This window comes from Corylus avellana, chromosome 1 (assembly GCF_965113065.1).
Source record: "Corylus avellana chromosome 1, dhCorAvel1.hap1.2, whole genome shotgun sequence".
Taxonomy (NCBI): Eukaryota; Viridiplantae; Streptophyta; class Magnoliopsida; order Fagales; family Betulaceae; genus Corylus; species Corylus avellana.
The window spans coordinates 18,484,947-18,501,964 of NC_142490.1; the positions used below are offsets into that span (position 1 = coordinate 18,484,947).

The following is a 17,018-nucleotide window of genomic DNA, read 5'->3' on the forward strand; positions in this document are numbered from 1 at the left end:
GTGTCCGGACATGTTAATGGGCGGTCCGGACAGGGCTTTACGGAGCAGAAAATTGAGTTTTCTGGAATTGCGGTCCGGACCCGGGGAATTGCGGTCCGGACCCGGCCTGTCCAGTCTTGATCAACAGCTCCGATCGATGGGCGTTTGTGGTCCGATTGAGCTGAAATTTTGCAGGGACATTTACAACATATGAATCTATATTATGAACGGTGGAGATTGGATTCTGAGCATTCTATATCAGTGTTTGAGCCTGTGAACAGTAGCATCTGCATTTTGAAACTGAATTAAGCCAACACAAGAACTAACAAACTCCCCCTTTGGCAATTCAGTGACAAAACCAAAATGTCGAGCCAATCCCATTATCTCCCCATATTTACTCCCACTTTTTGTCACAAAATGACAAAAGGTCTTCATGTTTCCTGAAACACTTCACAAAATACATCAAGGCATATGTGGAACAAGAAGACATTAATAAAACTCTTGATAAAAAAATGACGTAGAATGCATTATCATAAAAAAAATCAGGAAAACTCCCCCTCAATCTATGACTCAATTAACAACAAGAAACTGGAAATGCAATGCATGTTTCTCCCCCTCAAAAGTTAAATGAACACACATGATAACACATCAATGACTCATGTATTGCACAATGAATATCCAAACATGCTCCAAATATGCAAAATATACATGAGACAAAAAATGGCAAGAAACTCATATTGCTTAACCCAAGCAAAGAAAAATATTCCATTCATCCCATGCTTGTGTGGTGTGTGTGTAAGCCATCCAAAGAGAAAAATATTTAACTTACAAAATGAGGAGAAAGTTTCATCACCATGAGGTTTTGACAAGTATATCAAATCAAAAGTCAAACCTTATCATACTAGGGCCTAGCCACTCTCATCCTATACATTTCTCTTTGTAAAATATTTTGCACAAGTTTGACACAGTGAAATAAATTCCTTTTGGAATATGATCTTTTGATTTTATTTGTTTCACTATTTTGTTTATTTTTCTCTTTGAGAAAGTGTCCTTAAACTTTTGGTGTTTATCACAAAAGAGAAAGCAGAAATTTTTAAGCCCTAGGTTCAACTAGCATATGGTCAATTTGAAAAATATGACTAGTCAAAAACCTCATATGGTTACCTAACAGACCTCACAAATAAAGTGAAACAAAAACTCAATTTAGCTTAAATGTGCACAAGGGATAAAGCATAGGCAAAATGTACCACATAAACTCAGGCTTTAGGTAACCACAAAAACAAGTTCATTGACACAAATTTTCATCTCATGCATATTAAGAACATTCCAAGATGTAAAGAATTAAATCCATAAAAAGCAACATGAGAAATTAATGGACTATCTAGGTGCATAAGACAAAAGAAAGAAAAGGAAACAATCAAAGTAACATATTTTTGTCTTTTTGAAATTTTTCACAAAAGAAAAACAAATGCAAAACAAAGAAAAATGCAATGCAAAACAAAACAACATGCTTGAATTGAGATTACAACAGGCAAGACATGAATGTCCTTTAGCATTAAACTTTCATCACATCTTATAGGTCCCACTACAAAATAATGATTTGGTTTAATAACTACTTCTAGGTCTTCACAAGACATTACACATTCCTGAACATTTGATTAGCAAGTAGACAAAAATCTTGGTGGTCCGCACACAACATCTCATCTATAAGCTTTTCAAAGATCATGATATATGAATTTCTTGAAAAATCCTTTATGAATATGCCTCAAAACATGAGTCTCAAAACAATCATGTATATACTCTTCATACAGAAAGCGTAACAACAAAAACAATGCAATGCATAAACAATAAAGCAAAAAAAAAAAAAAATGCAAAGCAAAGAAAAATAACACGCTCTAGGATATTCAAAAATAAGCAAAACAATCAATCCTAGGCATGTTATTGACTCACCTAACTTTAGGTGAGATCACTACCACTCCCCCTCAATGGGTGAATGGTATAATTCTTCCTAACCCAAACCTTCTTAAATAAAGGTGTAGAGACGTGAACATTTTCAAACTTGTCTACTCTAGACACACCTCCCATCATCATTACCAAACCCTCATAATCTTTCTTAGAAACATAATTTTTATTTTTATGCACATGAGGTTTCAATTTAAAACAGTTAGGTCGAATGTGACCAACTTTTCTACAATGATGACAAGTAGGGATAAACCTTTTAGGAGGTAGATTCCTAGGAGGATGGACGACTCTATATTTGGGGTAAGATACATACGGTTCAATATGAATTTTCTTAACTTTCTTACCTTGTGAGGTCGAGGCAGCTGCTGTTTTTCTTTTAACCACAGAGTCTTCTACTTTTTCTGATTTAACAAATATTATCTCGGAAGTAGAATCATTGTTAGAAGACAAAGCAACATGACAATCAAAACTTAACTCAGATTTATCACAATCAGAATTCTGAGTATGTAACATATTCTCAAGGGAATTGCTAGAGAATTTTTTCAATTGAGTTTCTGACTCTTTTAATTTATTCTCTAACAAATCAACTTTAGAACCTAAAACAGAATTTTCAGATTTTAAAGAATCAATTAAAGCATGTGATTCAGACAATTTAGTAACAATAGATTCATTCACATGTTTAAGATCTTGAAACTCCCCCAAACAATTTGTGTATTGATGTCTCAAAAGAGTAAATTTTTCCAACAAATTGTTGAAGGAGTTTATAAGATCATATTCCCCTTGAGAAGTATTCATAGCAAACAGGAGTCAACAGATCTCACTCAAGAATTTAATCCAAAAGGAGTGAACCCGCTCTGATACCAATAGAAAAACGCTATGCCGACTCCAAAAACTTGTTTATCACAATTTATGTGGAATTAATATTATGTAGCAATAAACAATTCAATCACCCAAAATATATAAAGCAATAAAGAGACAGACACAGATATTTTGGTTACGAAGAGGAAACCTTTTAGAAACCGATCTAAAAGTAAAACCTCTCCGGGGCAGCCAAACCCAGGAAATCACTATCAAAAGATTATCCAGAGATTACAGACACTAGGAACACTTACAACCCTTTGCAAGACCTTGGCTCTGTAAGATCGACAAGCCTACAACTCGTCTCCTTGCTCACAATCTTCTTCAACGTGATTCTCCTTTACCGGACCCTTCCGATAGACTTCTCAATTGTAGATTTATCAAAGGAATAACTAAAATTCTAAGAGATTCAATTTAACGCTCACCACATATGATCTCTCTTAGCACAGCCTCCGACGAACTCTCTGGGGGTGAAAATTCGTACTTCTCTCTTATATAATGATGTATATATACCCCCGACAAAACCCTAGACCTAACCCACTTAAAATCACGTTTTTGGGCCTAAAACTTACGGGGTGTCCGGACATGTTAATGGGCGGTCCGGACAGGGCTTTACGGAGCAGAAAATTGAGTTTCTGGAATTGCGGTCCGGACCCGGGGAATTGCGGTCCGGACCCGGCCTGTCCAGTCTTGATCAACAGCTCCGATCGATGGGCGTTTGTGGTCCGATTGAGCTGAAATTTTGCAGGGACGTTCACAACATATGAATCTACATTATGAACGGTGGAGATTGGATTCTGAGCATTCTATATCAGTGTTTGAGCCTCTGAACAGTAGCATCTGCATTTTGGAACTGAATTAAGCCAACACAAGAACTAACATTAGGCATCGGAGTTTTCCCGACATAGACGCCCCCTTCGGCGTAGACGATGCCCCCTTCGGTATAGATGCCCCATTCGGCATAGACGCCCCCGTTGACACTCTTACTATTTCCGGCCATTAGGAAGCATCACAAGCGTATTCCAAATCTAGCACACCTCGAAGAGCGTGTAGTTTATACCGTACCGAAAACTGTTCTAACATATTTTGTAAAATAAACTGGTGATAATTTGTTCGAGTCAATTTGGAGAAAACTTTAATTTGTCCATTTAAATTTGAACACCAAGACTTGGAGTACGCTAACTAGCGAGCTGAGCTAGTGGCCATAACATTCAAATGGTATATTAATTTCCTTTGTTCAAAGTCTTTAGAGGGAACCTAGATATTAAAGTTGATGTATAAAAGCACTAGCAGCAGCTTCCCTATAGCTCATTCCCTTCTCTAAGTTTTGGAAAAATTTAAAAACCACAAAAGCACACTCACATCAGCTTCACTATGTTTAACCAACACCCTTGTGTAGCTACCGTGTTTCCCAATGCATTGAGAAATAATGTAGTTACCCAATGCTTTATTATTTTTTATTATATTGTAAAAAATCGTTCTCTCTCCTCTCTCCTTAACGTGTCCCAATGTCTACTTTTATTTTTACTCCATATGAAAGAGAAATAAATAATAAAATAAGAGTAAAGAAAAAGTATTTAATTGATATAGGAAAAGATAAGAGAATCTATTGTGATGTGTTTCTTTATATGGAAGTAAAAAAATAGTTTTGTTCCTTACATTTAAGGAAAATGGTTGTGAAACTACTGCTAGTATTCTTCAAATGTGAGAAGTGATGGGGACTTTTTGAGATTTGTGTCCTTCCCCTTGCTTTTTTTTTTTTTACTTCGATTACTGTATTTTGTGGCCCTTAAAGAAGACTTGGTATTTTTTGGTCCATTTCTTATTACTTGTTTGTAATTTCTGCATAGTATTTTCGTTTTTGGTCTTCTGTTATGGAGCCTACCTTCTATTTTTTATTCCATGTAACCCTTTCCTATTTTACTTATAAATATAAACATTGTTTCCCTCCCCTTGGAATCACTAACATTTTTTAGAATTTAGGAACATTTTTAAGGCGATGGTTTTCGCTCTAGTAACACTTTTTGGTAGCAAAATGTTCCAAGTAACAAAGTTTTTAGAATTCAGCAATTTTTCTGTTCAAATTGCTAGTAATTCGGATTGCAATTGTGAGAGAGTTTATATAAAATTCATTTGTCCATATAAACCTATAAGACAAATAGGTTCCATATAGGCTAATTGCTGGAGATTCCAATTGGTGTTATATATTGTGCATCACATCCATATGGATGACTAGCAATTCGAATAGCAAGAACATATATGAGACTCACTCTTTCATATAAATTTTGGGATGTCCAGTTATTTACCGGACAAATAGGTCCTATAAAGACTATCCCATAGTTGCTGTAACAAAATTGCTCGGGATTTCAATCCGTGTTGTGCATCACATCCATGGACTACGTACACTCCCAACTCTCCAAGAGGTATGGACCAAATTAAAGTGGCCAACCCATCGACAGATGGAAAAAGTCCAAGTTGAACATAACCGAAACTGGAGTAATTGAGCAAGTGGAGCAGCCAGGAGCATAGACGGCAACATGTCAGGGGTTGACTGAACTTTGTTGCCGGCCAAGTTCTGACGACCAGAATCGTGCACGCATATTTTGGCTAGTCCAAAAAAACTACCTGCATCTTGATCCAGCTAGTTGCTACAGACTACAGTGCTCAACAAAACGAAATAAATTATTTCTTAATTCATCGATTCTCTCCTCCCATTTGAGTGAAAGTGAAGAAAGAATAAAGAAAGAATATTTAAATAGAATAATAAAAATGAATAGTTAAATAGAAAGTGAATTAATGTAGGTGGATTTTTATTTTTATTTTATTTTATTTTTTTTTTAAAAAAAAAAAGAAAAAGAAAAAAGAAAAAAAGAGAGATGATTTTTAGCTACAATTTAGTTAAACTTTGTTGAGGGGATGTGAATGGTATTGTAATGTTAAATTTTATCTATATGATAATTGAGGTTTGATGGTGCAAACAGCTAGAAAAACTTGATTTCAAGATCCTGGAACTCCACCAGCTAAAAGGTAGTGGATGTCTATTGAGAAATGCTTCACTTTTCAAAATTTTTTTTTTTTTTTTTTTTTTTTCGAAAGTTGATTTCTAAATGATGTGTCACTATCTATGAGTTGATAACACATTTTCGAAAATAATAAATCTCATGTGAATGTGACACATTAATTATTTGAGAACTAGCTTTTGAAAAAAGAAGAAAAAAAAAAAATTGTAAAGTCTAGCACTTTTCGAAATATTTAAGGATCCTGACCAAGTTGCTGAATGGACCGTTAGTGAGTTTGATATGCATCCTCATACCTAAGCAATGAGAAATGTTAGGCCTCATTCTCATAACTATCTCCATACATTTTATTTTATTTTTTAAAAATTTACCATTGAATATATATGCAGGACCCACATGTAGACCTACAAACCTAATGGTGAATTTAAATCTATTTGAAGAAAAAAAAAGATGGTTAGGAGAATGCGGCATAACATTTCTCATAAGCAATCACTCCTTAGCGGAGATTATAGGAATAGAGAAACTTCTACCCAAAGGGTAGAATTTTTAGAGAGAGGATTCTTTCTTTATATATTATTGTCATTTTTTTTTTTTTTTTGACTAATGATGAGAAAAATTCTAAGCTTGGATTTTATTTTTGTCAGAGCCGATCGAAGAGCTTAAGATATAGAGCTCGACTGATCCAGTGAATATAATTTTTCTTGGTTTTAGCAATGAGCTAAATTAAACTGGGTTTTCGTTCCATTAATCAATGTGAAGTGAAAACGTAAGTAGTGATACATCATTTAAATTTAGAATTCTCCCTATGAGCATGTAAGTATATGAATATTCTCATAATCTATACCTATTTTACTTCACAATTAACTCTACTTTCTTCTAAACCTCCCAAGAGTAGTACTCCTAACGAGCTCGCCAAAAGAAAGACGTGTTCCCTCAAAATATATTGGGGTTTTTAGGTTTTGAGTGATTTTCTCTTCACCATTTTATATTTCATCTTTGAGAGTGATTTTTATTTTTCTAAATTGCCTCTGCTTGTGAATGTACCTTGCATTGTGTGATTGTTTTGTTTAATTTACCGCAATTATTATATTTTGCACAACAGTAGTATTAGTGACGATTGATAGCTTTTTACAATCACAAACCCTTTTTATGTCATTGCTAAAAATTTCATCACTAAAGCCTATTTTTCTTGTAGTAGTATATGATTGAATTCATGTTAATGTTATTTCTGGCTAGTCATATGATTGAATTCATGTTAATGTTATTTCTGGCTAGTCATATGATTGAATTCATGTATGGTCACACAACTTAAATTGTTATAAATTAGAGTCAAAATAACGTCACGGGCTACCTATTGGTTCCCCACTTATAAGCGTTTCTATCGTTTTAATTCGGCATTTGTATTTAGCTTTTGCATCCTTCAATTCCACACCTATTACTAGGGGTGGGCAGATTAACTGGTTTCCGATTACCGACCGATTACCGAATTTAACCGAACCGATAATAACCGTAACCGATAGTTATCGGTCGGTAATCGGTTAAAAATTTTATACTGATAAGCTTATCGGTCAGTAATCGGTCGGTTAATAATTTTTTATCGAAAAACTGATATGACCGATAAGTTTTTTAATTTTTAATTTTTTATAATTTTATATTTATTATTGAAACCAAAACGACGTCATTTTGGTTGAAACCAAAACAACGTCGTTTTTAGTCTCTCTTATTTGACTATTTGTGCTTACAAAAAAAAAAAGGTCTCTTAAAGCATTACATGCATTTGACAGTTTATTCATTTGATTTTTATTTTATATTGTTGTGGATCAATATAAAAAAAGCTTCAATAAGCTATTTTAGTAAAAAATATACTCCAAAATAACTAATTTTTAATAAGCTATTTTAGGCTTTAGCCCAACAAAACGTATTTGGGCCTCCAAAACAATTAATTTTTGGCCCAATTAGCAACCAGTTAAAAGCCCAATAAAAAGTCCAAAAAAGCCCAAACTGATTTAATCGACCGGTTAACCGATTACCGATAATTTTCGGTTAACATTTCTTATTGGTCGGTAATCGGTTAGGATTTGGTTAACCGATAGCTTATCGGTTAACCGACCAATAAGCCCATTAATCGGACTGATATAACCGATACCCAGCCCTACCTATTACCATGCTATTGTACCAAAAATGGTAACTTTTTTTTTCAAGCTATATAATCGAATTTATATGGATACAAATTTCCTTCACAAACCGAAATTAAAGCACATGCTATATATATGTTCTTCTCATATAGTAAGGACCAATGTCACTTTTAGAGGCCGGTTTGTAGGAAATTTGTAAGAAATTAATGTTTAATTTATATATGGTCATTTTCTGTTTTTTATTTTTGTCTAGAAATACCTAAAAATTGACAATCTTAAATATCATACAGAGAAAGGAGAAAAAAGAAAAAAGAAAAAAAAAAAAAAAAGGGTATCACTTATGGTTGAAATGGAGGTACATCACATGACAAATGAAAGCCCTTATTAAATGGTACATTGATTACAATCAAGCCAAATATTGCTCATTCTTTCCCTGGGGCCTTCCTTAAAATCCTTGAAATTGTTGGAGTAGACATCCTCCACATAATTTCTAGAAAAACCTACGTTTACGGGACGGGAAAAGAAATCTAGGCCATAATGTTGAGCTTATTATTTCGGAAAAAAGTTCATAATGTAGCCAAAGAAAAGAGAAAATTGCGACACTTGCTAAAGCAATTCTAACCGTCGAAACCCTTGTTGTTTTGCTTTGATAAACCAAAAAGCAAGTTGCACCAAAGGCTACAACCATGCCTATTATGGAGATGAAGAGTGTGAATAGTCCAAACAACAACCTGTTAGGTAATGAACTGAGAAAATCATTTTCTGTGTACCGAGATGTGAGAATTGACAAGAAAACTAATATTGAAGTTGAAGATTCTATTGAATCCGATATGAAAAATACCAAAAACCCAGTTATGTTTTAGAAGGATAGGAGTTCCATTTCGATCATTGCTACCTGGTATAGTAAAGGTTGCAGCGAAAACTATAGTAGCAATCAATGTTGCCACAAGCATACAATGCATTGCCGTGTCCCTCATCCACTTTTCACCATCTTTATGTAAGCTTTTATGTGTTTCTGTAAATACATCATTGGGTGTTTTTCCTTTTGAATTCTTTTCCTTCAAGAGTACAATGGGCATAATCTTTTCAACCTCCTATAATAACATAGCTGTAAGTTGAATAGTAAAACTGCTTCCAATATATATATATATATATGAAACTAGAATAAAAAGGAAGTTGCAATAATGTTAACATACCTTAAACCATAATAATTCTCGTTGCATATAAAGAGTTGCTCCTGATGCAAGAGCCAATGTTCCAGCTAAGTGTAGCGTTGTTCCCCTATTTGTCGGGAGTGGCTGTGATCAAATTCTGAAAAATGCCTATCTCGTGCATTAGGTTGAATATACTCTCTTGCCGATATACAACAGAAATATGGAATATATTTCGATTGTTTTTATCCCTCTTCCATATGAGGTCAGGTTCAGAGCGTATAAATATAATTAGAAATTAAACATTCCCCAACTCTGCAGCAAGAAATGAGTTAAATCTTTTTGATCCATTTTTGTATTTTCTCTCTATGGCTTCCGAAAACCTAGAGGAGAAGCAAATTTTCTTCCACCACAAACTCATCTAGTCTGTGAGTGGGACGGTTAATCTATGAATCACTCTTGTCCGTATTGGGATTGGAGGCACTATCTAGAGGCATGGCTGAGGAGTTGGAGGCTTTATGGGGAAAATTTTCTTTGACGGAAGAGGAACAAGATGGGCTTGAGGTGGCAGAGGAGGATGTGGAAGAGATCACGGCCAAAGGTTCTCATTGTCTGGTAGGAAAGCTTATCTCTGACAAGTTCATTGGAAAGAGAATCATCAGGGCTAAGTTGATAAGAGGTTGGAGGCCGACCGGATCACTGGAATTTAAGGTGCTTGGAGAGAATACGTTTTTGATGGACTTTGAGCATGAATGGGATAAGATTAGAGTTATGGAGGGTCGTCCATGGATCTTTGAAGGTCAACTTTTTTCGGTGGCAGAATATGATGGTGTCATGCCACCAAGTGAGATGAATTTTGACACGGCGGCGTTTTGGGTTCGTATGTATAAGCTACCACTGTCGTGTATGGGAAGAGAGATGGGGTTTAAGCTGGGAGCAATTATCTAAGTTGTGGAAGATGTCGACACAGATGATGATGGCATTGGATGGGGCGAATTTCTTCGTGTGAAAGTCCAAGTGAACGTCCTAAAGCCTTTGCCGAGAGGGAGAATACTTAAACTGAAAAATAAAACTCTGTGGATCCCTTTCCAATATGAAAAGGTACCCAAGTTTGTTTCCATTGTGGGGTTATCCGCCATGGAGTTGGGGGATGTGTGAATGAGGAACTACGTTGGAAACATGGAAAACCAAAGGAACCGGAGTATGGGCCGTGGTTGCGAGCTGGCTCGCCCAAAAGGCGTTCGGAGAATAGAAGGGGCAACTATGGCGAGGATGAGTTTTTCCATGAAGAGGACAGCTTTCATGGCTCTGCATCGAAGTCATGGCCAGCTATTTTCCGGCCGGCGAGAGTTTCAACCTCGGACAGTAACGGACGCCAGAAAAGGAAGGAAACACGGAGCGAAGAAGGCGGGATTTCATTAAATTCCGCTAATTTTCCTAGAGCTGTAGCTGGTGTCTTCCCTGGTGGGCAGCATGATAATTTAATGCAGGATATTCCAGAGAAGGAAACGCACGGTGATCAAGGGACTTTACGGAATGTGTCTGTTACTTCTCAATGTGGAAAGAACGTGGGGTACAAGGGAGAGATATGCGGAGAAAAGATGCGATTGAATGAGCAGAATAGACAAGCTGAGGAGGGAATGCTGGACACAGACGGAAATTCTGGACATAAAACCCATCAGGCCACGTCAGAAGGATTTTATGTGGATGCAGTCTCTTCACCAACAAAGGAGAATTTTGGGCCTTCTTCTCACGTGGGCGGTGACCACCTATCACCAAGGGTGGAAAATGGGCTGGCAGGCCCAAGGAGTGTGCCAATTCGCTCATGGAAAAAACGAGCACGAGAGAAACAGGGAGATGTTACTGCAAGGGCTGTTCGGTCACTAGCCTTGGGGAAAAGGCATGCAGATGATGATGGGAATCCAGAAAAAAAGGAAAAAGAAAGGAAAAAAGGAAAGAAGGTTATGGAGGGGGAACACAATGCTGAATTTTTGATGGCGGCGGCTGGTGCTCAGCCCCGCCAAGAGCTATGAGTATACTTAGTTGGAACTGCCGGGGGCTTGGGAACCTCCGGACAGTTCGTGACCTTTGCCGCTTGGTAATGGAAAAGAAACCCAGTTTGGTTTTCCTTATGGAAACCAAACTTACAGCTTCTCGGGTGGAACGTTTAAAATTTCAGTTGGGATTTAGAAGCGTTTTTGTGGTTGACTGTGTGGGAAAGAGCGGTGGTCTAGCTCTCTTTTGGAAGGATGATGGAGTGGTGGAAATCCAAAACTACAGCCGCCGTCACATCAATGCTACAATAAGGAGTGAATATGGGGCACAACCATGGACCTTAACTGGGTTTTATGGCAATCCCGACGTTTCAAAAAGAAAAGAATCTTGGAATCTCCTCAAGCATCTCTGCTCATTATCATGTAATGAGTGGATGTGTGTGGGGGATTTCAATGAAATTCTCGCAGACTCGGAGAAGGTAGGTGCTAATAAAAGGCCTAGGTGGCAGATAAGGGCTTTCCAACAAGCAATGGAGGCGTGCCAACTCTATGATTTGGGATTTGTGGGCCCAAAGTTCACATGGAGCAGCAAGAGGGAGGAGGGGCACTTCATTATGGAGAGATTGGACAGAGCTATAGCCAATCCAAAGTGGATGCAATCATTTCAGAACTATGGAGTGGAGGTATTGGCAAATCGATCTTCAGACCATGCCCCAATTTTTGTACAATTCCATGTAGCAATGCGTAGCCAAAGGAGAGTAGAGAAGAGGTTTTTTTATGAAGCTGGATGGGGAAAACAGCCAAGCCATAAAAATTTAATAAAGTCGGTATGGAGCGTCAACAGCTCAGGGCCCACTCCATGGCAATCATTCTCAATAAAAGTGGAGAAGTGCAAGAGGGTAATTAAACGGTGGCAGATTAAAGAGAAAGGGTAGGCTGACCAGCAAATACAGAAGAAAACGGAGCAGTTAAAGAATTTACAAATGGTAGATACTCAACCGGAGGGAGAGAAAATTCATATGTTGCAGCAAGAGGTGAATGAATTAATTGAAAAGGAAGAGCTGCAGTGGAGACAACGGGCAAAAGAACACTGGTTGAAAAATGGAGATAAAAACACAAAGTTTTTTCATGCTAGTGTAAAACAAAGGTGTCAAAAGAATAAAATTCTCCGTATTGAAAATGAAGAGGGGATTTTATGCTCCACACCTGCGGATATTGCCGAAGCCTTTACGGATTATTTTTGGAATTTATTTTCTACATCTAATCCAAGGGGTCGAAGGGAGTGTCTTGATGGGTTGGAAAGGAGGGTTACTCCATGCATGAATGAGCAGCTGGAGCGGGAGGTCACATGGGAGGAAATTTACGGCGCTATCACTCAAATGGGGGGTCAAAAAGCTCCGGGACCGGATGGTTTGCCTGCCTGTTTTTACCATGACAATTGGCCCATTGTTGGTGAGGAGGTATGTGCTCTCGTTAAAAATTTTTTCGAGTTGGGTACGTTGAATGATGATGTAAATCTTACCCATATTGCGTTGATTCCAAAAAAGAATAATCCTTCTAAGGTTTCAGAATTTAGACCTATTAGTCTTTGTAATGTGTTATATAAAATTATTTCAAAGACATTGGCTAACAGGTTGAAGGTGATTCTTAATGATATTATTTCTCCCCATCAAAGTGTGTTTATCTCGAGAAGACTCATCTCGGATAACGTGCTGGCGGCGTATGAAACTATGCATTCTATGCATTCCAGAATGTGGGGGAAAGTAGGATATATGGCTCTTAAATTAGACATGAGCAAGGCATACGACCGGTTAGAATGGTGTTTTTTGGAGGAGGTCATGAGAAAAATGGGTTTTGGTGAGAAGTGGATTGGCCTTATTATGAAGTGCATTTCTTCAGTGGGGTACTCCATTATCATTAATGGGAATCCAGAAGGTAACATCCAGCCAACTAGGGGTATCCGGCAAGGGGATCCCATCTCCCCATATCTATTTATTTTGTGCGCTGAGGCCCTGAGTACTCAACTCTTGCATGCTGAACAAGATGGAAGTCTCCGAGGAGTTCCTACATCACCAAAAGGGTCGCGATTGAATCATCTATTTTTTGCGGACGACAGCCTAATTTTTTGTAAAGCCACAGCACAGGATTGGCAACGACTGTCATTAATTTTGGAAGGGTATGAAGAGGCTTTGGGCCAACGGCTGAATAGGGATAAAACGTCCATCTTTTTCAGTCGTAATACATGAAGGGAGGTTAAAGATCTTATCATTCGATTGGCAGGGATGCCAGTCACCCAAAGGTATGATACATATTTGGGGCTTCCAGCTTTAGTGGGAAAGTCTCGAATTAGAGAATTTCAAAGCATCTCAGAGAGAGTCAGGCGACGGGTTACGGATTGGAAGGTGAAGCTCCTCTCACAAGCTGGAAAAGAGATCTTATTAAAAGCCGTAGTTCAAGCTATTCTCACGTATAGCATGAGCATCTTTTTGCTCCCAAAAGCCTTATGTAAAGAGATCAATGGCATTATGCAGAAATTTTGGTGGGGGCATAAGGAGAATGAAAAGAAAATACATTGGATGAGTTGGGAAAAAATGGGTCGTGCAAAGTCACAAGGGGGGTTGGGCTTCCGAGACCTCCAGGCTTTTAACAAAGCACTTCTTGCTAAACAATTATGGAGATTAATAACTCAGCCAGACAGTTTGGCCTCCAAAATTCTAAAGGCCAAGTATTTTCCAAAGGGTACCCTTAAGGAGGCAAAAATGGGAAGTAGACCGTCTTTGGCTTGGAGAAGCATACTTGCGGCTAAGGATTTATTTTTTGCAGGTTTAATTTGGCGTATTGGGAATGGAGAATCAGTGTCAATTTGGGGAGACAAATGGATTCCAACTCCATCTTCTTATTCTATACAATCTCCTTGCCGAATCCTCTCAAGAGAAGCAAAGGTCTGTGAATTGATTGAACCGTCAGCTTCAAGGTGGAATATTCCTCTGATCAAGGAGATATTTTGGGAAGAAGAAGTTGAATTAATTTGTGGACTGCCACTGAGCAGATATAACAAGCATGACAGATTAATTTGGAAATTCACAAGCTCAGGAGAATTTTCGGTGAGAAGTGCATACTATTTGGAGCTTGATAGAAAGGCAGAAAATTGTGGTGGAGGCTCAAATCAATCGAGGCTCAAAAATATTTGGAAGACTATATGGGATTTGAGGGTGCCTAATGCTACGAAGGTTTTCATATGGAGGGCATGTATAATATTCTCCCCACAAAAGTAAACCTTAAAGCTAGAAGGGTGTTGAAGGATGCAACATGTATCTTTTGCACTAGAGAAAGTGAAACAGTTTCCCATGCACTCTGGTTCTGCCCAGCAGCGCAGGACGTATGGAGCACAAGCCGTAGGTCATTGCAGAAATGTGCTTGTATGGAGGAAGATTTTTTTGGAAATCTTCGAGTTTTTGTCTTGCAGGTGCACCACGGAAGAGATGGGAATATTTGCCTGTACTGCTCGGGATATATGGAAGAGAAGAAATGAAGTCATACATGGTGGGCTTTTCAAGCATCCAAAGGCGTTGGCACAAGAGGCAGAGACACAATGGCAGCTATGGGAAAAATCTGTTGAGCAGCAGGAGGACCAAGCCGAGACAGCACCCAACGAGCCTGCTCCTTTCCTGCGGTGGACAGCGCCAGCTTATGACACATACAAGCCAACTGGGATGTGTTGGCGAAACCAGTTTCCAGGCGTTTTGGAGTGGGCATCATCGTTCGGGATTACATGGGCCAAGTGTGTGCAGCCTCATATTTTGCCTTCGAAGGACGTCTGGACCCTACAGTGGCGGAGGCGATGGGGGCTCTTTGCGCCGTGGAATTTTGTCGAGATTTGGGCCTCCAAAATATTATGTTGGCAGGGGATTCCAAAACAGTGGTCCAAGCAATTAGAGGAGGGGCAAATTGGTGTAACTTTGGCCAAATTATTGAAGATATCCATGCTATTTTGCGGGGTTTTAGGAGCTGGAGAACGGAACATGTACGCCGTGCCGCAAACGAAGCAGCTCATGGATTGGCAAGGGCAGCTGAAATTACGGGGGTTGATAGAATTTGGATGGAAGAAGTCCCAGAGGTTGTCCATGATATAGTTGTTTTAGAGCAATCTGCTCTTATTGTTTAGAGCTGTTTTAGCTCTTGGTATTTAGAGCTTTATGCTCTAGATGTTGTATTTCCCCAGATATTTTTGAATGAGATGAGTCGTTTATTCAAAAAAAAAAAAAAACTCTGCAGCAAGAAAAATTGTAGAGTTATATTTGCTAGAGTTCTCCAATGGCAACTTTCGAACCTTGTTCCAAATGTCTTCAACTAATTTATGGGCTAACGTTCGCATCAACGCTTTGTTGTACACGCATTTACAGCCTATGATTAAGAAAATAATATATTCAAAAAAATTGTAGAAATTTATTTATTCTATATACATTATTTTAACAAGATACGTAATAAGAAATGAGACTTAAATTTTCATTGAAAAAATGAAGATAGTGTAATGCATTAAATGCTGTAATTTATGTCCTCATTGTAGACTTCTTTGGGTACGTTTTATCTTGTAGTCTTGGCACAATACATACACTTTATTCTCTTATCTTCTGAAGCATATCAAATGCCACAAGTTCTAGTCTTATTGTTTAGTGTTACACATACTCTCACTACAAAAAACCAATTTTTTGTTGACTTAGATTTTCTGACGTGTCAGGTGGTCTGACACGTCAGAAAATCCTCATGACGGGGCAGTTTTGACGTGTTTCAGGCTTTACAATTGTGGGTGTCAGAAATGAAAAATTTCTGACGTGTTAGATTTAACATGTCAAAATTTTCTGACGTGTTAGAACTAATACGTCAGAAGTTTCTGACGTGTTAAACAATGACACGTCAGAAAATTTCTGACGTGTCATAAAACGACACGTCAGAAAATTTGGTTATTTTTAATTTTTTTTCCCCCTATATATTTTTCGATTTTTTTAAGGACTGTGCCCGAACTTTGGATTACAATTAACCTGATATACAATTTATCCATCGATCCATGTAAGTAATATACAATTTTTCCATCAATCTCACAAGTCATATCCCACAATTTTTCCATCAAATAACATAAGTCATATCCATTAACATCAATCACAAACTATCCACTAAAACTAGCTTCAAGACACAAAAAATGACATATATACCAAGTGCGAATGGCCAACCACAAATAACATAATATACACTAATTTAACTATCTCTGTTATCGTCAAGAAAACTATCACAAATTCAATTACATCAACAAAGTAACTTATATACAACAAGTGTGAATAGCCAACCAGACGTTCAATGTTGATGATTGACATCGATAGCATCCTCTCCATGATGTCTATTACCTGCAAATGATAAAACAAACAATCACCAAACAATATTCACCGATAAAACAATCACCAAACAAATAAAATTCACTAGCTGCAAATGATAATACAAACATGGAGAGAAATGCCAGAATATTCACCCAACTCAGTTGTTGATTCTTCCACAATAAATGATATAACAAAAATAGGTAAAACGTTGAAGTTAGCAGAAAATTCATATAAAAAAGAAAAAAAAATTAAGTCAATATATATATATATGGTCACAGAGCAATCAATGCTTTTGTTAAATTTATACACATGAGATGAGAAGATGAGCTTCGTTTTTGCCATGGCAATTATGTGAGACATGGGAACTTTTTCTTTTTTCCATTGCAATTATAGAGCTTCCATATAGATTATTAATATTGGGGGTTCAATGGAAGAGATGATAAAGAAAAAGGAAAAGCTCCAGCACGCCTGCGAAAGTGAAAGCTTCATCCCTCTCTATAATTGAGTGCTAGGTAGCTGCAATCCTATAAGGGTGATTTCATATAATTAACTA

General features: G+C 37.5%; 1 pseudogene; it reads right to left on the reverse strand.

Moving 5' to 3' along the window:
• Positions 1-8,441: 8,441 nt before the first annotated feature.
• Positions 8,442-17,018, reverse strand: part of LOC132169327 (uncharacterized) — a 39,956-nt pseudogene continuing 31,379 nt past the window's right edge.